A 24,104-nucleotide genomic window follows, 5' to 3' on the forward strand; every position below is an offset into this window, starting at 1 on the left:
TTACATAGTTTCAATGCACTAAACAACGATTTGTTTTACTTCCAGTTTTCAAGTTTTGCAGTACTACAGCATTATTTTTCCAATGTTTTTGAAAAGAAAAAATTGTAGGTGACAATAAAATCCCACAACATTATATTCATTGACATTCTGAAGCTAGCCATGCCATTCCACTTCGTATCATATGTAATACACATACAGAGTGGTCTTCTCATAATACTTATACAGATCTCATTTGAATATATCACCATCTAATAGTCTCGTGTATTTTTCCCATTGACTTGGTGCAGCTCTCAGTGCTTTTTGAGTTCTTCATAAACCAACTCACCCAGAAAACATAATCAAATATACTAGTCCTAAATGACAGTTTGGCTGCATACCAAAAGTATATTTTCACCTTTTGCCATGGTGATATATTTTTATATTTGATTTCACATACAATCCATTTGATTTCCTCTAGTAAGTAACAATTGAAGTCACCTTAAGTTTCCATATGAAAGACAAACAAGCAGTTTTCACTGGAGAACATAACAGAAAAGGAAAAAGAAAAAAATAGATAGGCTGCATATTCAGGCCTAAACAAGCTCAGTCTGTTGTTGACCTTACCTTGGAAATAAAAAGCTAGAAAAAGCAACTCCAAAATCGTGTCAGAGTAGGGAGTTTTTGAGGAGCAGGCTCTCTAGAACTTGTGATATGCATTTGAATTTCCTGTATCCCTATACATAAGGCATGCCTACATGCATATCTTCAAACAATTGTTTTTCTTCCTAATATGCCTGATACATGTTCAGTTGATTACATGTGAGCCAGCTTTTTGCTGGAAGATACTTAAAATACCTTAAGGAAATACACAAGTGAGCTGGTACATCCTATGCCTACTGTTCAGCTTGATATTTTTTTAGTTGGGCCAAACTAGTTTTGGACTGGTTCTGGCTCATAGCACATCTAACTTGGAAGTATAACAGCCAGTTTCTTTGTTGTATTGCTTAGTCAGGAAGCTCATAATACAAGACTGGTACACATTATCTCAGTATGATTCTATGATGGCTCCTAGTATAATAATTAGGAGAAATTTCACTATGCAAATGTGGGATTTCAAATTCTAATGAAATTTGTTATTGATGGATCACTCTGAAATTCAAAACCAGGAGGTGCTCTAGAAATGTCAAGTGGTATTTTTATTCTCACATAGAAATGCTGAGGCTAATAAACAATACTTAAGCTACTTAATATGAATATCTATTGTGGTTAAAGAAAATCAATGTAATTGCTCAACCATTTTCAGACCTGTGTCCTGAGATATGTTGACCCAGTAATGATCTTCTGGATGAAACTAACTGTTTGATATTGTATATAAACGTGGGAAAGCATTACAACGTACTCTTGGCTTAAAAACACCCTGTATTCTAAACATGGACAAAACACAGAAAGTTAACCAATCCTACATATGCTTGTATATAATAACAAAAAACAAACAAACAAACAAAAAAACCCAAAGAAAAATCAAAAATTTGTAACAGTATGTAAAAAAAAAAAAAAAAAAAAAGTGGGGACCACCATTCTTTTTAGAGAGAATGTTTTGTTTTGTTTTCAATTGATATATTTGACCACCTAGTCTCTTTAGGGAAAAATTTCAAATGAATAAAAAGAATAGGAGAAATCAACATACATTTCCTTACCACACATAGCCATAAATGTTAGAGAATTTATGCTGTTGTTGCTAAACTTACAATGGTATGTTCTGCTAAAGCATTCCCAGAATATTTTAGACCTTCATTACAGTTATCTCTGTAGGAGTATGTAGAAAGTGAGTGTCCTCTCCTTTAAGAGTATCTGGTCAGGGATAATAAGAAAAGGATGCAGCAATGGGAACCAAACATGAACAGCTGCACTAATTGATAAAGAAAGAGATGAAATCTGTGAATATTGATTTAAGCAAGGTCGTCTGATTGAATATTTCTGGATCAGAATGATAAGAAGAAAAGAAGGGGGAACAGTAAGCAAAAACACTAAGACACTGACCTGATATAGCAAAAATTGAGGCATTGACAAGAAACAAACCTCCCTGTCACTGAGTCAGTGAGCTATCAAAGTACAGGTGCTGCTTCCAGGAAGATCAATCTGGACTTTGCAGCTACGATTATGAACCAGGGATGTCCTGGACTGAGAAGAAACTGCAGAGCTCTACAAACCCACGGAGGTATGAAGGAGAAAGTGTCATAGAGTTGTTTGAGTTGGAAGGAACTTTTAAAGGTTATTTACTCCAACTCTCCTGCAATGAACAGGGACATCTACAGCTAGATCAGATTACTCAGAGCTTGATCCAGACTGCCCTTGAATGTCCCTAGGGCTAAGGCATCTCTGTTCCAATGTTTCACTACCCTTACTGTAAAAAGCTTTTTCCTTATATATAATCTTAATGCCCTGTTGTATCTGCCAGTCTGAGGGGAAGAAAGGGACTCGACTCTGTCTGTTTTGTGTGACTGCTGTACATATGAAGCACATGGTTGGGGCAGTCTACATCAGTGACCGCTGTAGGTCTCTGGGATGCGCTCACATTGAGCTCAAAGTATTTTACTTATTAAGGTCAGCTTAATGCTCAAGTCCAAATCTTTTGTTTATTTATGCTGAGTGAACATAGAAACATTTTGAAGCATTTAAGGGAAGTTATTCTCAGAGTGCCATGAGACACCTCAAAGATTTTGCACCAAAGTTATCTTTTAGAAAAGAATAAAAAAGATCACTTGTTCTATGTCAATTCACATCTCACCAGAGATCTCTTCCTAACTTTGTAGGAAATTCTGTTAGTTGATGTTTGTATGGGAACTGCTGAGTCACGGCATGAACCTCTGATTAGTCACAGAATCACAGAATCACAGAATCACAGAATGACCTGGGTTGGAGGGGACCTCAAGGATCATGTAGTTCCAACCCCCCTGCCTAGCAGGGCCACCAAACATACACCTTTACTAGATCAGGTTGCCCAGAGCCTCGTCCAACCTGGTCTTGAACACCTCCAAGGACGGGGCATCCACAACATCCCTGGGCAGCCTGTTCCAGGACCTAACCACCCTCCTAGTAAAAAACTTCCCCCTAACATCCAACCTAAATCTTCCCTCTTTTAACTTAAAACCATTTCCCCGTGTCCTGCTATTATCAGCCCTTATGAAGAGTTTACTCCCCTCCTGGGAGTAAGTTCCCTTCAGATATTGAAAGGCTGCAATGAGGTCGCCCCGCAACCTTCTCTTCTCCAGGCTGAACAAACCCAACTCCCTCAGCCTGTCCTCATAGGGGAGGTGCTCCAGCCCCCTGATCATCTTCGTGGCCCTCCTCTGGACCCTTTCCAAAATCTCCATGTCTTTTTTGTACTGAGGGCTCCACACCTGAACACAGTACTCCAGATGGGGCCTCACAAGAGCAGAGTAGAGAGGGACAATCACCTCCCTATCCCTGCTGAGTCACCTGAGGCGAGCAATGAGTCAGCCCTGGGAGCACAGGTGAAAGCAATTCACCTGTGCTGCAGGAAGGGGTGGAGCCTGGCTCTACCTCTCCTAGACCCATTTAAGAGCTGACTAGCAGGGGGGAAGGAGCTCTCTCTTTGGAAAATCCACTCCAGTGGAGTTTTCTGAGTGAGCCCATGACATGGGTAAGCCTCCTATTTATTCTCTTTGTCTTGCTGTGCCTAACTCTCTTGCTTATTTCATTATTATAACATCTTAATATTATTAAATTATATAATATTGCTTTATATAATTTTCATTGATTATCCAGTGTTAAATAGGCAAGTCTTCTGAACTTCTTTCTGGAAGTATCTGAACTTTATGTGGTGTAGGAAAAAAAGAAGAAATTTTAATTAGCATGGATATAGAAGCCAAGAATGAGTGGGCTATAGCACATTTTCTCATTAAGAAAATGAGCTATGGTATGCTTATTTCTTAGACTTACAGAACTTTATGCAATATTACTTCCTTTGTTATCCATTCGCCAACTTAATATCAAGTTATTTGTCACCTATATGCAGAAGACACTCATGACACGGGTTTTTGAGGTGTGCATAGAAAACTTAGTAAGTTCCCTTGAACACTGAAAAGGGAACTTTCAATGCAGAGAAGAAAGTCTAAAAAGAAAAGCTTAAAAGGATGAAATATTTAACAGTTCCCTTTGACTTTCAAACAAAATGTAAAACCATAAAATTTGTAGTCATTACTGTCTTTCAGGAGAATAGTAGTAGAACAGCTCTGAATGACTGATTTATAATCTCTCTTGAGTTTAAACTAAAAGTGGCCAAGTTATAAAATTGGTTGGACTTGAGAGAGGAATATGATTTGGAATATGGTACTGTTAGTATAGTTCTATTGAGGTATTAACTGTATGCCACTTTGATAGTTTAATAGAAGATCTATCGCTTACATCCTTCTGGAAAAAGGGTTGTTGTTCAAGCAAATTCTGACTTAATTTAGCAATTTAAGATGCAGTTATATGGTTTATCTTATTAAGGAGAAGAGACTGGATTAATATAATGTTCCTTTACTTTTCCTAAATTTCAAATTTGATTCTTTGTCTGAGATTCAAGGCTATTTGTCAAAAAAAACTACTCCACTGTAGATTAGATGGTTTTCTGAAGTGCAAGCAGGGCATTTTTTTGATGTGATTATTAAAATCCATGTTTCCTCAAACATCCTGGAAAATTAGTATGTCTCATGGGGCTTCAAGTTGAGGCAGGTCTAAATCCTAGTGATCTAGCATCACTTCAGTTTTTTAGATTCCATTTTGATCATTTCACTTATTGAGAGTCAGCTATTTTATAGTGTTACACAAGTAGGGCTCAGACTGTCTATAACTCTTTGAAAAGTATCTCAACTTCTTGAGGGTTTATTTAATCATTAATGATTCATATTATTCTTCAAGGGAATCCTCGTTTCCCATGTTAACAAAGAACTTTGAACTGATGCTAATTAATATAGCAAAGACAACATATTATGACCTGAATTTGGTTAAAGTCTGAAGGCTTCGTAAGCAGTGTGTTAAAAGAAATGAGTTACTGGGGCGGACATGCTGTGATGATGCACACTGTGCAGAATATATCACTTGTGGCTTCAAGACTGTGTTAAAAGTTATTGAAAGCCTGGTCAAGGTGAAAACGAGTACTAGAGAAGTATTTACTGAAATAAGAATATCTTCATAGCATTTTATGTATGTTACACGTACGTGTTTTATTAACATATACTATTTTTTAATCTTTGTATGTATATTATATATATCTACATAAATACACAAAATTTCATTTTAATTAATCTTCTGAAGCAATACTTTTCCACAGAGCAATACACTAATGGTCTGTAAGTAGACTGCTCTGTTGCTGCCTGTTATGCAGCTAATAGGTGGTTTGGCTGCGCAGTCTTCTGTGTACCACAGTTGTTTTCTCTGTGCTTGGGCTGTCTTGTAATTGCCAGAACTCAGTTGACTGAGAGGCTTCATCCAAGATTTTCCTAAAAAAAAAAAAAGGTGAATTATCCCAGGTGCACTTAAGGATACAATGCCAAGTCTTCTATCACAATTTGCAGTCATTAAGTTTAACAGGCAGGCAGATACCTGTACATCTTAATACTAAATATTAGATACATCCAAAAAGAAAAACTTAACATGAACCAGCAGTGTTGCAGTCCAGAAGGCCAACAGTATCCCTGGATGCATTAAAGGAAAGGTGAACTTCAGGGGGAGAAAAGGGATTGTCTCCCCTTTGATCTGCCCCTGTGAGGCCCATCTGGAATATTGTCTCCAGGCCTGGGGCCCCAGTACAAGAAGTTGTGGAGCTCTTGGAGTGGAAGTGGATCCAGATGAATGCCACAGCGATGATCAAAGGGCTGGAGTAGCTCTCCTATGAAAAAGGCTGAGGGTGTGATTCTATGAAAACTGGAACTTACACATTTGGATTTCTAGTTCTAAGAATCTCTGAAGCATATGACTAGGAATTATCGTAATTGAACAAATTTAGTGATGTTTTCCCTTGATATGTTCCTGATTGGTCTTTTGAAACAGCTCTAGTGCTAACTTTTTGAAAGGCTTATACTGTATTTAATATTAGAAGCTAATAGTTAATGTTATTAGATTATTAGCAAAATGAACTATACATTTCAGTTTAGGAAAGCAAATGCTCCCAGGATAAATATTGTTTCTGTTAAAGCCCATTCATGTGACCCTTTGTTGTATGAAGTACTTGTTATGCCTTAAAGGAGGAGGAACAGATAAAAATGTTCACTGTGTCTATCTCATCTACGATGAAAAGCAGAGGCAAAAGCTAAATAGTGCTGAATTCATTTGCAGCGTTTTCTGTGTCTCTATGGAGTATTCTTAATGCAATGATAGCTCAGTTTCAGCAAGGTGATAGGTCAGATGAGAATATTATTCTTTATAAAAATAAAGACCCAAGTGCATGATCTTAAGGAAAGGCTGTTAGCATATTATAATTAGTTAAAAACAACAAATAAATATCTTCTTAATACCATAAAGAGGAACTTTTTTCCACCAGGAAGTGTGAAAGAATAGCTTAAAGAAAGAAAAAGACTTAAATTCTGTCATTTTTTTACCTCCACTGCTTCCCTTCATAAAGGAAAAACTGTATTGATCATTGACGTTCTTCTCTCAAGAGATGCTTGAAATGACTGTGTCCTTGCTATCACTTCTAATTTGATGTCTAATTAAAAGCCACATATTCATTCTTTACTTGCTTCTATTTACAATAGTTTTAGTGGTCAGCATCCAGCACATTAAAGTTCTTCATATTTCAAAAAACTAATGAGGAAAAAAAAAAAAGAACAATTAAGCTTTAAAAAAAAAAAAATCAACACTTGCCCTCTGAGAAACAGTGACAAAAATAAGTGGGAATATCTGCAAGAAGTGGAATAGTAGAACTTCAAATTAAATGAATTTGGATAAATTGGTACTATGCCCATGATGCTTCATTAATAGAAAATATAAACAAGCACTTCCACTGTTTTTCCAGAGTCTTTTCAGGTCAAATATTGCCACCCATCACCGCATACCTTGCATTGGATAAATGTGACAAGATATGGTTGAGGTTCAATAAGGCCAAGTGCAGTGTGCTGCACTTAGGTCAGGGCAATCCCAGGTATTTATACAAACTGGGGGAAGATCTCCTTGAGAGCAGCCCTGTGGAGAAGGACTTGGAGGTTCTGGTGGATGAGAAGCTGGACATGAGCCAGTAGTGCGTGGTTGCAGCCTGGAAGGCTAACTGTATTCTGGGCTGCATTAAAAAAGGGGTGGCCAGCTGGGAGAGGGAGGTGATTTTCCCCCTCTACTTGGCTCTTGTGAGGCCCCATCCAGAGTACTGTGTCAAGGTCTGGGGCCCCCAGTATAGGAAGGATGTGGAGCTCTTGGAGTGGGTCCAGAGGAGAACCACTAAGATGATCAGAGGGCTGGAGCACTTCTCCTATGAAGAAAGATTGAGGGAACAGGATTTCTTTCTCTTAGAGAAGAGAAGGCTCCAGGGTGACCTCACTGAGGCCTTCCAGTACTTGAAGGAAGCGTATAAACAGGAGGGGCAATGGCTGTTTACAAGGGTGGATAGTGATAGGACAAGGGGGAGTGGTTTTTAACTGAGACAGAGGACGTTTAGGTTAGATATTAGGAGGAAGTTTTTCACACAGAGAGTGGTGACGCACTGGAATGCGTTGCCTAAGGAGGTTGTGGATGCCCCATCCCTGGAGGCATTCAAGGCTAAGCTGGATATGGCTCTGGGCAGCCTGGTCTAGTGGTTGGTGACCTTGCACATAGCGAGGGGTTGAAACTAGATGATCAGGCCATTCTCTGATTCTATGATTCCATGATTTAGGCAGCAGTGGGTCTGCATGTATTAGTCGGTGAGAAGGAAGCAGAAGCTGTCTCATTTTCCTTTTCTGTCTGTGTAAATAGTTTTTATCTCAACCCACAAGTTCTATTTTGTTTCCAGTTCTCTCCCTCACTCCATCTGGGGTGGGGATTGAGCTAATGGCTGTGTGGTGTTCAGCTGACTGCTGGGTTAAACCACAACAGTCCTTTCAGTACGCAACATGAAGCCATTCTCCCCAGCCGCTGTGTAGAGCACATTTTTTACAACTTAAGTCTGCTGTGTTGCCCCTCACAATGATGACATCAATATATTGCAGGTGTCCAGGTGCTTTCCCCTGTTTTAATCTAGTCTGGATCAGCCTTTGGCAAATTATAGGACTGTGTATTCACTCCCTGGGGCAGTCAATTCCAGGTGTACTGGACAGCCCTCCCAAATGAAAGCCTGTGGTCTGCACTCTGCTTCCAGAGGGATTGAGAAAAATGCTTTGGCAATATTAGTTGTGGCACACCACTAGGAGCCTCTGGTAGAAAGCACCAGGGAAGACTTTGTGCTAGGGTTTTGGAGTTGGGAATACAACAAAGTCCATATATATATATATATAAGATATAATGTCACCATATGAAGGGATTCCAGCTGGTTCAGAAGTGGCTGGTACCAAAGCACAGCTTCACTTGGCACAATGAATGCCTGTGCTGGCCTGGATGTTCAAAGGGAGGGTCCCTTTCACGCATCGTATAACTGACTCTAACATGAAGTAAGTGGTTTGCACTTGTGGATTACACAATGAGCTTGAATAGGAAACCCCAGTTGCCCAGGAATCTTGCAAGTGATCATAGACTGGCTTGAAGGCAAAGATTTTGGAATACCGCCAGAGGAGGAAGTGACAAGTTCTAAAAGGGTTGCATTGACTACCGACCAAACTACCAATGAGTAAAGAGAAATATGCCCTGTTTACTGATGGGTCCTGTCTTATTGTGGGAAAGCTTAAGAGCTGGAAGGCTACTGTCTGGAGTCTGATACGAGTTATAGAAGCTGCTGAATGAGAAGGTGAATCAAGCCAATTTGCAGGGATGAAGGATATCCAGCTGGTTTTAGATATGCTTTCCTGTGTAACTTACTGTGGGGTACCTGTTTCAGCTTAGAGATTGTACTAGATAACCTCCAGAGGTCCCTACAGTTCTGTGATTCTGTAATCCAAACAACCGGCAGGTGGATCAGGCTGCTACAATTGAAGTGGTTTAGGTAGATCTGGACTGACAGTATAAGGGTGAATTGTTTCTACATTTATGGCCTCACAATGCTATCAAGAATGTGAAGCAACCTATAGACGGGCTTTGGATTGAGAGGCGGACTTGACCATGGATGCCACTGCATGTGTTATCAATGAATGTAAAATATGTGCTGTGACTAAGTGAGCCAAATGGATAAAGCCTCTTTGGAATCAAGAATGATAGCTGAAATATAAGTATGGGGAGGCATGACAGGTTGATTCTATCACACTTCCACAAACACCACAGCAAGCACCATGTGTTTACAGTATGGAAACAAACATCAAATGACTGGAAACATATCCTATATCCCATGCCACCACCTAAAACACTATGCTGGGCCTTGAGAAAGCTAGTCTTGTGGTGATATGACACTCCAGGAAGAACTGAATCAGACAACGGGACTCATGTTCAAAATAACCTTATAAACACTTGGGCCAAAGAGCACAGCACTGAGTAGGTATATCACATCTGCTATCATGCACCAGACTCTGAAAAAACTGAACTACTTAACTGCTAAAAAATACTCTGAGAGCAAATAGATTCTGGGACATTTAAACACTCGGACACACATTTAGAGTGGTAGCTAAAGCTACCAGGGATCTGCCAAACAAGCTGTCCCTGTTCAGTGGAAACTCTTACATACTACAGAAGATAAAGTCCCTGTAATACAAATGAAAAACATGGTGGATAGGACGCTCTGGGTTATTCTTGCCTCAGACAAAGGCAATCCCATGTGTGGATTTGCTTACTCAACGTGAGAAACACACTCAAGATAGGAATTTCTAATCAGGCAAAGATCTTTGTGGAGAGCAATTTATTCATTATTGCAATAATGGGCGCACGCCCCCTACTGACAGAGGAGAAACTGTGCGCCTGGTCAGTGAAATCCATTCCGTTATGTGCCCAGGGTCCGAAGCAGGAGATGCCTCTCCTGGTGCTTATTGGTTGAGCGTCTCAGGCTCACAATCTTACGGCACTGCTACGTTACATTTCTATACAGTGTCAGTTACCTAAACCGACTGTCTTTAGGTATGTTCTGTACTTTTTATGGCTATAGGAGGACACTTATTTTCAAAAATTAGCACACTAGTTCTGTCCTGTACCAGATTCTCTCCTACCGTATATAATCATCTTGCCTAGTACCTATGCCAATTCTGCCCAGGTCAGAACGCCCCAGTCTCAACCTTACTCCGTTCAGGAGCTTTCTTTGTGAAAGGCAACAACTTATCCTATGCTACATACAGAAATACTGGAAATTTCCACTGCAAAAGCGCAATCTACCTCACTCTCGAAAACCTTGGTGCGCTTGGTAGGTAATGCAGAAGGATGGAGATATACGGTGTGCAACTCAAGGGGCCTTGATGTTGGGTGAGAACGGCCAATAACCAATATTTAACCAGTTAAGTATAATCCAGATGATTAAACAAAAATGAATTCTGACATTTTTCTTTAAACCAGAACTGGCTCCAGCATGAAACAATCCATTGCTATGCATCTTCTCTTCTGCCCTGAAGAATCATTATGACAGACAAAGCCCAAGTCATGGACTAAATTAATTCCATAGACAATTTGAAGGAATGGCCCATAGACTACAAAAATGTTCTCTGTGTAATTAATCAGAATGTAAGGCAAAGTGAAATACCTGAGCATGATGCAAATGGTACAGAATAATAGGTGGATATCGTCCTGGTTTCAGCCAAGACAGTGCTAATAGGAAGCTATTCCTGCTGTTGATGAGCAATAAAAACACACTTAGTACTGAGGCAAACCAAGCACCCCAGCGGAGAAGAGTTGCTGCGTTTGTGGCATTGCAGCAGGGGGCAGGGCAGAGGCAGAGCCAGGACAGTTGTTCTAAGTCAGGCAAGGGGTTATTCTGTGACGTTATAAGGAAGGTCACCAAGCTGTGTAGCGTTGGCTGGTAGAGAGCCTGCTACGTGGGGATTGGCTGTCTGTTGTTTGGCAGTTTGGTGAGTAATTGCTTTGAGGATATTTGTATATAGTTAAAGTCATGTTTTTGTTTTCCTTTTCTGTCTTAGTAAATAATCTTTATCTCAACCTACAAGTTCTATTACATTTCTAATTCTCTCCCTCACCCTACTTGCTGGGTAGGAGTTGAGCAAGCAGCTGTGTGGTGCTTAAATATCTTCCAGATTATCACAACAGTAAGCCTTACATTTCTTGATTATTCCTATCAATTCCAGTGACCAGCAGAGTTCACCTCAATTAGTGTGAGCAACTGAAGAGATTCTATTGTTCCTGAAAGCCAACATCTGGAATGTGTTTATTTTAAAGAATTTCACTTCAGACTAGTTTAAATAGTTGAATACCTGTGATCGTTAGATGTCCTTCTAGAGCATATCTGTCTGTTTGTTTATTCTGAAATTAAAGGGAAAGCTCAATATACAAGAACCTTGACATGATCTTTGATAACGTCCTCCATAGAGAAGTTGTTGAAGCATAGTACAAATGAGCAGGCACTGAAGTGGTTAAAAAAAAATCAGATGAATGTCCAGGCCCTGAGGATAGTGGTCAGTGGTGCAAAGTCTTGTTAGAGGCCAGTACTGAACAGACTACCCGGGAGTTCAGTCCTGTTTAACGTCTTTGTTAACAATCTGGATGATGGGATAGAGTGCACCCTCTGTAAAAACTTGCAGGTGATACAGAACTGGTAGGAGTGGCTGATTCACAAGAGATCTGCCTGCACAGCCATTCAGAGGATCCTGACAGACTGGAGGGATAGGCTGACAAAAATCTTGTGAAGTTCATAGGAAGAAGTGCAGAGCCCTACACCTGGGGGACACAGCTGGAAAGCAGCTCTGCAGAAAAAAACAGGGGTTCTTGGTGGACACGAAGTTGAATATGAGTTGGTAATGTGCGCTTTCTACTAGGGAAACTAATACTTCTCTTGGTTGCATTAGGCAAGGTATCATTAGCAGATCAAGAGATGTAATCCTTCTCCTTTGTTCAGCACTGGTGAGGCCACACCTGGAGTGCTACAACCAGTTCTGGGCCTCCCAGTACAGGAGAGACATAGATAGACTAGAGAACATCCAGCGGAGAGCCACAAAGATGAAGAAGGAACTGGAGCATTTCTCCTGTGAGGAGAGACTGAGAGAGTTGGGACTGTTAAGCTTAGAGAAGAGGAGGCTCAGGGGAAGTCTTATCAATGTCTGTGAACACATGATGGGAGTGTGCAAGGAGGACAATGTCATGCTACTTTCAGTCATGTTCAGTGCCAGAAAGAGGAAATAGGCACAACCTGAAATACAGGAGGTTCCATCTAGGAACTTCTTTATGAAACACTTTACTATGCTTGGGAGTTGGACCAGATGACCTCCAAGGCCCCTTTCAATCAACTATTCAGTGATTCTGTTGTAGGAAACTTGCTTAAAAACTTGCTGATCTAAATTCAGAATAGGTACAGCTCAACTTTGAGAATGAATCAAACTTTATAGTTTGCTTTCTGGTGTATTCTGTATCTCTATTTTTTTTGTGATATGAAGATAATAATTGCTGTTCTTACATACCATGGGTTAGTTTGCAAGATAATACCAAAAATAGCATTGTTCATAGGATATCACAGAGGTGATATGATATTCTCCTCTCATCATTACCTAGGCAGTCTTAAAAGGCTTGAGCTTACCGCTGCAGAGACCCGTGCTCGTGTAATGACATTCTCCATGCTTTCTCATGTTTCACTTAACATTTGTTCTGTGGGCAATCTGATGTCTTTGATTACAGTGAAATTGTCATCTGTTTGAAGAGATGAATCTTTGCAACTGCAAATGGGCACTTACAAAAATACAAAATACCTCACTTTGATAGAAGACAGTAAAGTCTTTTACAGGTGAGGATGGTGAAGCACTAGAACTGGTTGCCCAGAGATGTGGCTCCATCCCTGGCGACTTTCAAGGCAAACCTAGATCAAGCCCTAGGCAACCTGATTTAGCTGTGCATATCCCTGTTCATTGCAGGGGAGTTGGACTAGACCTTTAAAGGTCCCTTCCAAGTCTAAGGATTCTTTGATTCTATGAAAGCTTTCTTTACTTGGTAGCTATGTACATATTAGATTATGAATGCAATTTTAACTGTATGAGTTTTCTTTTATTCATTCTATTATATTTTCAAGTGTTGTATTTTCTTCTTTTTCTCCTTTTAAGGGGAGTTCTCAAACACTCAGACTAAGGCTTTTTTTTTCCCTGTCAAATCTTTAAGTCTTCATTTGCAGTTAAAAATATAGAAACAAAAAAGTTATGCTGTTGAACTGATCCAACTATCCATCATCCCTCACAGTCAAATCTCACTATTTCAACTCTTACTTAACTAAATTCTTGTATTCTGTAAGCTTTATTGAATTAGTTTAGTGCTAAGTAAAATTTTTATAACATTTTTGCAAAGTATCTAGCAGTCTGCATCCAATGACCTTGTTCTGTTAACAAGAGACAATAAGTAAATATTAACAATGGATGCGGATCATGCATGGAAGACACTATTTGATACCTAAATATGCAGGAATGCTTTTTTAATGGGCAGATTTCTAAACATAATTGCTTCAGTGTTCTTACCTTATAGTTCTCTGAAGAAAGTTTATACTCTACTTCTGCTAGAGTCCCTTGAGTACCTTTTTCTTCTTTCAATTCCATCTGAATGGAAGGATTTACATACTGTTAATTTGTTGCTTGATTATTATTTTTTTTTAAGCCTTTTGATTCTCCCTGAACAATACTTCTCAAAGTAAAGAATGGAAAGAGTACAAATTGGCAGAGGTTTGGGAATCTTCTTCCAAAAATTAGACTTCGCAATAAAAGAACATAATAGAATATTGCCCTCAGGGCATAATATTCAAAATGTCATTTACTAGCATTATAAATGAATTAATTCTTTAATTAGCAACATGAAGTGTAAGAAAGAAAAGATTACATGATTAGTAACATATGATGGAAATAAAGTATGATTTTTTTTTTTCTGAATCAATATTGTTGATATATGAAAATCTGGTACTATAAGCTGTTATTTTTCTTGGATTCTGCAGCTGCAGGCTGATTAAAGCCCAGCAGGAGGAACTATAATAAACAAATACCACCTGCTGCAAGAACAGGTGTTTGTATCTTCATTTAGAAACCAAAGTAAAACAGAAGATGCCAAAGGGCTGAAGTAGATCAGTATTTGGATTGACATAATTTGTTAGTACTTGTCCTTGAACTTAAAAGCATATTATTCTGTTTTCAAGACCTTGTGATAGGGGTGGAACATGTGCTTTAAGTAATTAAGCAGCTTTCTGCATTCTGTATGCACCTGTCCATTGTCCATACTACCTGCATTCACTGAAAGTAATTGTTTCTCCATTTACCGGAGTGCAATATAGTGTCTTTGTCTGAGAACATTATAAATGCAAAAAAAAAATGCATTTAGTATTTTATTTAATTTTACAAATCTTATTAGTGATTTGTTTGATATTTGTAGTCCAAGCAAATCTAGGACCTGTTCCTTGATGGATTGTACATGTTAGCTAAAGAATTTGCATGTGTTTAAAAAACATACCACAGTAGAAATACAAGTCAAGGCTTGAAGCAGTGATTGAACATCTGTTGGGAAGGCAAGGCCAACCCAGGGGAGCTCAGGTGCATGCAATACACCTAACTGACCAGAGGGTTGGAACCTCTTTGCAGACCTCATTTAAGTGTTGGCAGTGAAGGCAAGGGTATCTTGCTGGAGATCCCTGGGTATCTCATGCTGTTCAAGGTTAAGCAGCGTCATTTCTTTGTTCACAGTTGCTGCATTAGAGCATATCTTCACCTGCTCCAGTTTATGACTTTGCTATCATGCAAATTGCTATGCTTTCTGTCATGTTACAGCATTACATGTACAAAACATTCTGCTTCTGGTACTTATCTCAGTGACAATTCTAACGCACTGAAGCAAATGAGCATTTTTTCCCAAAGTGGTGAAAAATTTATTAACTGATTTTCTTTCATGTTAACCATATCTTGATTATGATTTTTAACATGCAGAATACTTTATTGATAATAGCTTAAGCAAAAAGTTAAGTCATAGTTAACAGAGTAGCCATTTTCTCATAAAATGTCAAGCTATGTATTTGTTCTTGCAAATACACTGAAAAATGTAGAAGAGCACATCCAGATGCTTGTGATATAGCTTTAAGGAAACCTAGAATAAATTAGTCTGACTGGATTCAGTCTGTCCCCAAAAAACTACCAGGCAGTGTCTTTCATACTACAAGAAGTCTCAAGCTATGTGGTAAAATGATTTTTCTCTTCTGATACTATAATTTATCGTGGATGGCTTTAACATATTTAATGGGTAGAGATAATACTTACAGTTAGCGGGGAAATAACTCTGAAGTAATAAGTAAAGTTTCTAAGGGTTAACTTTTTTTTTCCCCTCTTTTGCAAGAGACATCACACACAAGTAAGTTCTAGAATTCCCATAATATCTAAAGCAGATGTAAAGAGTTACTACTGAGAATAAAAGCAATAACACAAAGTCACTTAAATCTGCGAACTGCCAGAAGAATGGATTATAAAAAGGAGAAGCTGAGAATGGAAAGCTGTTGGGAAGATTTCTTATATTTAAGGTGTTAAAATTACTTTTCTGTCTTATTTAGCAAGCCTGCATAGACTGAATAGGAGCCAAAGCAGCAGCCTGCCGAAGGTAGGATTACCTGGCTTTTGCTTTTCTTTTGAATTTCTGACCGTCTAGATGCTTAATAATCTTGGAGTTAAGTGATGTTTAAATCATTTCTAGAACAATATCCTGAGAGACAGTAGATAGCTTAACTTATTTTCCACAAAGGCTATAGAGTGTGTTTGACAATAGGGTAACTGAATTTCTCTTGTGCTATGGGGTACTGAAGAAAAACATCCCTCAAAGAGAGGAAATGGGCAGATCTCATTACGTGGGTAAAATCTACTTGCAATAACATTTAAATGATATTTTAAATCACATATTGTATATTAAATATAATATTTTGTTAAAAATGAAATCAGTGCATTTATAACACAACTAAATACCACTTCTAATTTTGTTCACAAAAAAATACTGGTGTTATAAATTCCTTATAATTTAACAAATGTTATAGTTAATAATGTAAGCAGTTTTCTTGGAGTGTTTTTTTGTTGCTAAATATAGTATAATCTAGGTGTCTGCAGTAACCACGTAATTGGTACATATTTCAAATCTAGAGTAATTTAGGTATCATTAATATTTCATGTTCTCGGAAATTGTGTTCATATGGATTTTATTTTGTGGTCCACTTTGTTAGAAAGTGTTGAATATAATTTTAAAAACATTAATCTAATGTTCATATTTTGGCAAATAGTGTGGAAGCCTCAACTTATGTGACCAGTTGAACGGCATTTAGTTAAATATGATAGCGTATCATGAATTCTAGAAGGGTTTCCAAAACCAAAGAATGTAGTGACTAGTAAGGTTTGTTGTTAAGGGAATTTCACTGAGAGGTTACTACAGTTGGCTGTGTGGCTAGTGTTCTAACAATATCACAGTTTTTTGTTTACTTCTAAGAAGTTTTATATATGTATACTTACCCTTCTAGCCCAGACTATTATCTTAATTAAAAATAGTTATTACTTGCTAATACTAGCTTATTGAACATTGGTCCTTCTTTTCTCTATTTGCCTCAACGATCATTATTTCCTAAGTATTGCAGGTGTATTTCTATTTAAACTTCAAGTGCCTCAAGTTTTAGCACTACATAATTATTTGTTTCATTTTCAAAATACAAGAGAAACAGTAAATCTTAAATAGATTTTTTTTGTTAATATATATAAAGCAGTAGAAATATATAAAATTTAAATATTTTTTGTTTATCATATGATATATAATTGTGGCTACATGTACATCAGATCCTACAAATGTCATTAACCAATATACCACAAAAATGTTACAGGGTTAAGCGAAAATATACTTGTAATATTAGTGAGGCTATTGCTCTAGATTTGTGCTTTCTGTGTTACATATTGAAGATAGAATTTAATCTCTTAATAGCATGTAATGCAATCAAATTGCAAGCATGATGTTTTAATTTTGCCATGGTAATGCAAAGACAATTGTTGCCCTGACTGTTATTGCTTTTCTGGAAGAACTCATTGTGGAGCTAATGATACAACATATCTTATCTTGTGCTGTGATGAGGGCTCTTGTGGAAGTTATTTTCCTGCTTGACTAATGAAAAGTTCTAATTTCTTAACACTTGGTATCTTCTAGTTCTTTGTCTTCAAACTCTTGAACATTATGCACTAGTCAAATCGTCAGTCCATACAGAGTGAAGGAATATTAGATGAAGAAGTCTCTGCTCATCATTCAATTTCCAAACTTTAATTGAGCACACACTTCTGTAGTCTACACTTTGAGAGCTCTTGAAGCATTCAGTTTATGGAAACGATCATTCGTTTATTGAGATGTATCTGCCATCTTTTGCTCATAGTAGAACAAAATGAATTGATGAATATACACACATCAGCTGTTTGCTAGGAGGAGGCTTTCTTGGTGTAATAATAGATTACTGCAGTTGAGTATGTCCTTATAATAAGTTTGGCTGCAATTAATTTGATTTTCTTTTACCAGTCCATACAGTGTTATGTTTTGTATTTGTGACTGAAACCACATTGGTAGCACATCAGTATTTTGGCTGTTTCTGAGTGGTGCTTGTAAGGCTTTCTTTCCTTCCTATTTTGCCCCTATAATACTCAACCAATGCAACTAAGCTAAAGCTGGGTGAGCAGTTGCAGGGGAACACAGCTGAGACAGCTGATGCATAATGATAAGGATATTCCATGCCATGTGATGTTACAGTCAGCAATAGCAGTTGTAGGAAAGAAGGATGTAAGGGATATGGTTATCTTCCTAGGCAACCATAAACCAATGCTGGGATTCTGCTTTCCAGGAATTGGCAGGAAATCTGCCTGGTTGTGAAAGTAATGAGTGAGTTCCTATTTTTGCCTTTTTTTTGTGTAGTCCTACCGTATTGTTATCTTAATCCACAATCTTCTATTTTTTCACAGCACTATGGGAGAGGGGAGTGTTTTGCTTGAGAATTTTAAAATCAAATGATTATTTAAATTTTGAAATATGAAACCTTTTTAAAAAACAAATTAAATTATGCTTGAACTGTTCAGTGGTTTTTAAATGTAAGTAATTGAATCATTCTACTGTTTGCTTGCAATCCTACAGGGACAAAAAAGCATCAAGCAGAGGTACTCTGAGCAGTTGCTATTATCTCTGTACCTGAAGTGGTATACTCACAGGAAGGAGTAACAGGAATAGAGTTCCTCTAATCACTTAATTGATAGTTTACCTGGTAGGATGTAAGGCTTCCAGGGAGAGCAGAAATAAGAAGATGGCAGTTATTTCATGCATTTCAGAGTGCCTCCTATATGGATGATCACTATCCTATAAAAGCCAGCAGCATTAATCCAAACAGAAGAGAAAAATAAACTGTAATAATTCTTTAATATTCTGTGTTAGCAGTAGAACAGGTCAGAGTAGCTCTAAATTATGTTAATTGTCAGTAGAATCCAAGGGACTGTATTTTCCCTATGGAAAGCTTAACTATGTTCACAGATGCTCCTTTTGTCAAGTCTGAATTTTTCTTGTGTTGGAATCTGTCCTGAAGCATTGATTGTCTTCCATTGGCTTTTTAGCATCAGTATATGTTTCCCCAAGGCTGACAAAAGCATAAAGTGACTGCAGTGGAATACTTTTAAGAGCTTGATGGATATTGCTTCCTGTTTATATGTGAAATTTGTATCAAGATCATGCTTATGCTAATAGGTAGTAGAGAATCAGTCTGAAAATCACATTGACTTCCTTCATAGATAAATTAAATATGACGTCAATACTTCGACCCAATGGAAAATTGTATTTAATCTTTTATAATCATGTTTCCTCTTCTCTACAATCAAAATTAGATTACAATAGCTAAAATTGAAGAGGCATTTTTACAAAATAGAGAATAACTACTGGTATCTGTAAGCAATGCAAACAGAAACATAATATATACAGAGTAAGGTAGATGTAGAAATATATCATTATCATGTATACCTAAAAAAATAGATAGCATAGCATTGAAATCAGTTATACAGAAAACCAATGTGCTAATGAAATAAAACAATGTTTTGGCCAAATTCAGATGTTTTTAGGTTTGTAGAAATTCAGATAGACAAGATGAGAGTTTAAGTGATCTGGTTAACTATGATTTCTGGTGGCATAAGGTGGCTGACTGGTATAGGTAATTTGGGGCCATGGTTAGTATACACTGGCCTTGTTTCTTGACTGAAATGATGTGACAAGTATGTTAAGAAACTGACTTGCAAAGATAATTTTTGACTAGGCCACTTTTGAGCATAACTTTCTTTTTTGTTGATAATTTGCTGATCATCAAAATCAATTTTGTAAGATAAAAAGATATAGTATAATATGATTGTCAACAAATGTTTTAGGAAGCAGGAAGTTATTTTCCAGGGACATTTTCTTTCTCAGCAAAACATTTACCAGCTTCTTGCTATCCTCTTTCAGTTTACCTTGAAAGAAAGGATTAATGATGTCTGTAGCATGGATGTATAAAACAGAAGCATTAACCTTTGGTGTGTTCTTGGTAAAAACAAATACTGGTTTTAGTTGCTAATATAACATTTAACATTTGTATCAAACATTACCAAATATACTTGTAAATTCTTTAATAGTTTGAATGAAAGTTCAAAGACAAAAGATTGTCAAAGTTAAATTACTGAATAACACAGTGAAACTAAGACAAATGGTAAATCTTAGATTAAAGAAGCAGGATTGTAAGAATTAGATTTGAATGCATTTTTCCAAATTAGAATCATAGTTGGAAGAGACTTCTGAAGGCCATCTAATCCAACTTCCCTGAAATGAAAAGGGATATGCACAGCTAGATCAGGTTGCCCAGGGCCTATTCAGCCTTTTCCAGAAAGTCTCCAGGGACGAGGCATCCTCTCAAATAATCATAACTTGGGTTGGAAGGGACCTCAAGGTTCATCCCCCAGTTTGTATTGGTAATGGGAGTTGCCTTGACTCAGGTGCAAAATTTTGCATTTGGATTTGTTGAGCCTCATCAGATTCACCTGGACCCACTGTTCTAGCCTGTCTAGGTCTGTAAGCCAATGCCTGTATGACTCACCTGTTGTGAGTAAAGCAGCTATCTACCCTGTTTTTCACTGCTTTTTTCATTGTCAGCTAGAAATTAACCTGACTTTATGAAATCTATCAGGTTAGCCATGTAATATTTTGTTTCTGATGAACAGAACTCAAGGAAGCAAAATAAATTGGGTGGTGAGTTTCAGCAGATCAGTCAGTGATGTGAAAGACAAGCCATGTTTCAGATGGCCATTTAGTTTATTACAAGAATGGCATGAAGGCTCTTGCTTATCACTTGTGAAAATGCATAGCTAATAGTAGCAACCATTAAAAGATTATATTTTGTAGATGAGATTTTGCTATACCAAATAGTGTTACTGTGCTCTTTATATCTGTCGTATTTTTCATGGAAATAAATAGGAGGCATTACTTCTTAAGTGACATGCATATATACGTGTTTAGAGCTGAGCAAAATTTCTTTCAAGGAAAACAGTTTTGTTTTGGATATTACTGGATATACTATCCAAGGTAATAAAGCTGTGATATATTCTGTGTTCACAATGTTGTTATTGAAATAAATGAGTGAGTAGTTTCCAAGGGAATTTTTTATGATCAGGAGAAAAGTTTTTATAAATGATCGCATGCAAAACAGTGGAAAACTATAAGCCATGTCTTTACTCTAGTCAAATATTAAATATACCTATAATATGTCCTTCCTCAAATTAATGAAGTTGGTTAAATCTCTAGTATCAAACTTCTTTTGTCCTACACAGTCTGAGAGCTAAGAAAGTGCAGGACATTTTCTGTGCAGAAAGGGATGCCTGAGCTCAAGCATGCCACTATGGGGAGAAGATGATTAAGTTTCTTATAGAACAAATCTAAAGTCTAAAGAGAAAACAGAAGACTGGATAGTTTTGATGTAAACATAGATTGTTGAAAAATGACTTTAAGCTGCTGCTGCCGCTGAAAATGTCTTTGGACACAGTATTACAAAAGTCTTTAACTTAAATATTTTTTTAAAAACAGACTGAAAACTCCTGGAGTTTGCTATCAGCATATCTTCTGTATAAATACAAGCTGCTTTATTCATCTGTCAGGTGGTTTTTGATCAATATCTGAATTGCTGAGATTCAGATATCTGAGTTTTTCATTGTCCACTTTCTTTGGCAGTGATGATCTTAGTGTAAATGGAAATAGAAAAATAGATGGGGGAAAGGGTAGCTCAGGTAGAGTCATTATTCTCCATTAACTTTTTCCAAAAGTATTTCAGAACACAGTAAGAGAACTGCTTCAGTTTAATGTTGTCCTAGAAACCTTAGTGGAAACATTGAGATGAGGCATTTCATTGAAAACTTAGGAGCTTGTGCTCCTAACTTTTTAACTGTTAAATACTTACTGATATGCCTGTTCTTGTATTAGATAGAAAGGGATGAATTAAAGCCCCATTAAAATATTGAAAAGTCTCCTAAACGTTTCAGTGAAACTTTGCTCAGACTAATAATTCATACATTGAACTGCACCAGGAATAATCTTCAGTGTAGTTGTAGAGCACCAAACCTTCAAAAAATAGGAAGTCTTGGCACTTGTGGCTAAATGGCTTTTCACTAGCATATTTCATACTTTAAAAGCCAGCGTATAATACCTTCAACTTCATTGCTGTTCTTATCCTACTGCGTTAAAATGTAAATTTTCTGAACGGCATAAAATATATTTCCAGATATAGGAAAGTCGAAAACTGATGCACAAACCTTGTATGCTGATTCTTACCCTTTCCAGTAGCATGTAATTTTCTCCTTCTGTCTATGTTGAATGAGATTTTCACAAAGTAAACATAAGTATAGGAATGCTTGTGGCAAACTCTAATATAAATATATTGTTTTCAACATGTAGAAAACATTTGTCTTAACTGGCAATTTAAACTCTTATGTAATAAATCATAACCAACTAGACTAAGATGTTTCACATCATCTTAGTTGTATTCAACCTAGTCATCTAATTTAAACATATTAATTTAAGGGGTCTCAGTAATTAAGTGGCAGAGAGGCTCTTTCAGGAGTAGTTTAATCCACTTTCCACAGAAACATGCACAGAATTGTAGGAGTTGGAAGGGACCTTTAGAGATCATTGAGTCTAAGCCCCCTGTTAAAGCAGGTATGCTACAACAGGTCACACAGGTAGGAATCCAGGAGAGTCTTGAATATCTGCACAGAAAGAGACTCCACAGCATCTCTGGGCAGCCTGTTCCATCACCCTTAGTGGAAAGAAGTTCTTCCACATGTTAATACAGAATTTCCTATGTTCAAGTTTTAGTCCACTACTGCTCCTACTGCTACACATAACCAAAAAGACCCTCATCCATTTGCTTCCCACCACCTTTACTTACAAACATTAATCAGATTCCCTTTCACTCTTGTTTTTCACCAGACTGAACACACCCAGGTTACTCAGCCTTTCCTTACCTGGAAGATGCTTCAGGCATCAAGAATTTAGAAGTATTCCTGGAATAAAATAGTCAATGAAATTAAGTAACAGTGGGCTGGAACTTAATGCACAATATTCAAGACTGCAGATTTAGCAATTGATTACAAAATAGCTTGTTTTATGTAGGATTTCATCATCTGGAAACAGAAGAGTTGAAATATCTAGTAAATTGCTAGCCACTCTCCTTGCTGCAATATGATAATAGGAAAAGTTATTTGTCCTGAAGTTTATCAGTTAAAATCTTTCCAGTATCCAAAGAAAGTCCCTATTCAGAAATCCTAACTATTTATAAATATATAAGGGCCAGGAGAGAAAGCAGTTTTCAAGAACAGTTTGTCAGTAATTTTTGCTGCAAATATGTCTATAGTTTATTTACTTCAAGGGTTGAGTCAGATGACCCCCAGAGATCTCTTCCAACCTCAACCATTCTGTGACTCTCTGGTCTTAAACTTGATTCTTTGGTCAGAATGCTTCCTTGAGTAGGAAGCATTCTTTCTATTACTTGAACAAATTTCAGTGCTTTTTGGTTTGGACTAAAAGGTGTCTCCTTACAGCCTCAGTTTCTCATTTGAATGTTAGACTACCACGAGTATATTTCCATATTTTAAACTGCTAGCTAGCATCAATGTTCATTGATGTCTTTGTAATGCAAAAATCATTAAAAAAATCTGATTATACATAATTCAGCTGTACTCTTCTTCTTAATTTTTTATTTCTCCCAGAAAGTCACCTGATTAAGTAAAATCCAAATTTTTTTAATGAGATTCTCAAAACGAGAGTTCTTCTAACAAACTTTAAGTAAACATATGTTCAGAGAGAAATACCAACCAGTATACATTTGCCTTTCTGCTCTTTTTTTTGTCTTGCTCTTTAGAGCTGATATCATATTCACAAGAACTCCAAATGTACTTTAAAGAGACTTAACATTTTTATTTGAACTCTCTTTGCTTAAGCTAGTATCTCTGCGCCTTTATAGCACAGCTTTTACAATATTTCCTGAGTGCTACTAAAATTATGTAAAATAGCTCCACTCTCTGAAATCCACTTTTAGCTTATTATGTCCTGTTTCCTTGTGAAACAATAATAGAATCATACTCAGTGATACTATATTCTACATTTTGTAGCTTGTCAAAATGGCACACAACTTTGCATGTAAAAATTATCTGATTTAAAAAATATATATATCTTTTATAATATAAAGCTTGATTATTCAATTCTGGAGGGGCAAATAAAGTCCATCTAATAGCGCTCTCAAAATATTGGAAAAAGATGCAGTCATATATGGATAACTGCTGTAAAATTAAGTACATAGAAAACATGCTTCATTGGACAGCATTTGGTAAAAGGATAGTTTTCTGATGTTGTTGTTG

At 37.2% G+C, this 24,104-nt stretch overlaps 2 long non-coding RNA genes across 3 annotated transcripts in view; one reads left to right on the top strand and one right to left on the bottom strand.

Moving 5' to 3' along the window:
* Positions 1 to 5,233: 5,233 nt before the first annotated feature.
* LOC116226032 (uncharacterized) lies at positions 5,234 to 10,977 on the bottom strand. Its single transcript, XR_004166207.2, has 3 exons — positions 10,760 to 10,977; positions 6,585 to 6,789; positions 5,234 to 5,486 (listed from the first exon to the last, which is right to left on the bottom strand). It is a non-coding gene; the product is annotated as an uncharacterized LOC116226032 (long non-coding RNA).
* A 26-nt stretch (positions 10,978 to 11,003) lies between these two features.
* LOC149918261 (uncharacterized) overlaps positions 11,004 to 24,104 on the top strand; it is a 96,694-nt gene continuing 83,593 nt past the window's right edge. For both annotated transcript variants that reach the window (XR_016466485.1, XR_016466486.1), the window contains exons 1-2: positions 11,004 to 11,084; positions 15,743 to 15,789. This is a non-coding gene — a long non-coding RNA (uncharacterized LOC149918261). The remainder of the gene's footprint in view (positions 11,085 to 15,742; positions 15,790 to 24,104) is intronic.

Source organism: Phasianus colchicus, chromosome 4 (genome assembly GCF_987193195.1).
Source record: "Phasianus colchicus chromosome 4, bPhaCol1.hap1.1, whole genome shotgun sequence".
NCBI lineage: Eukaryota > Metazoa > Chordata > Aves > Galliformes > Phasianidae > Phasianus > Phasianus colchicus.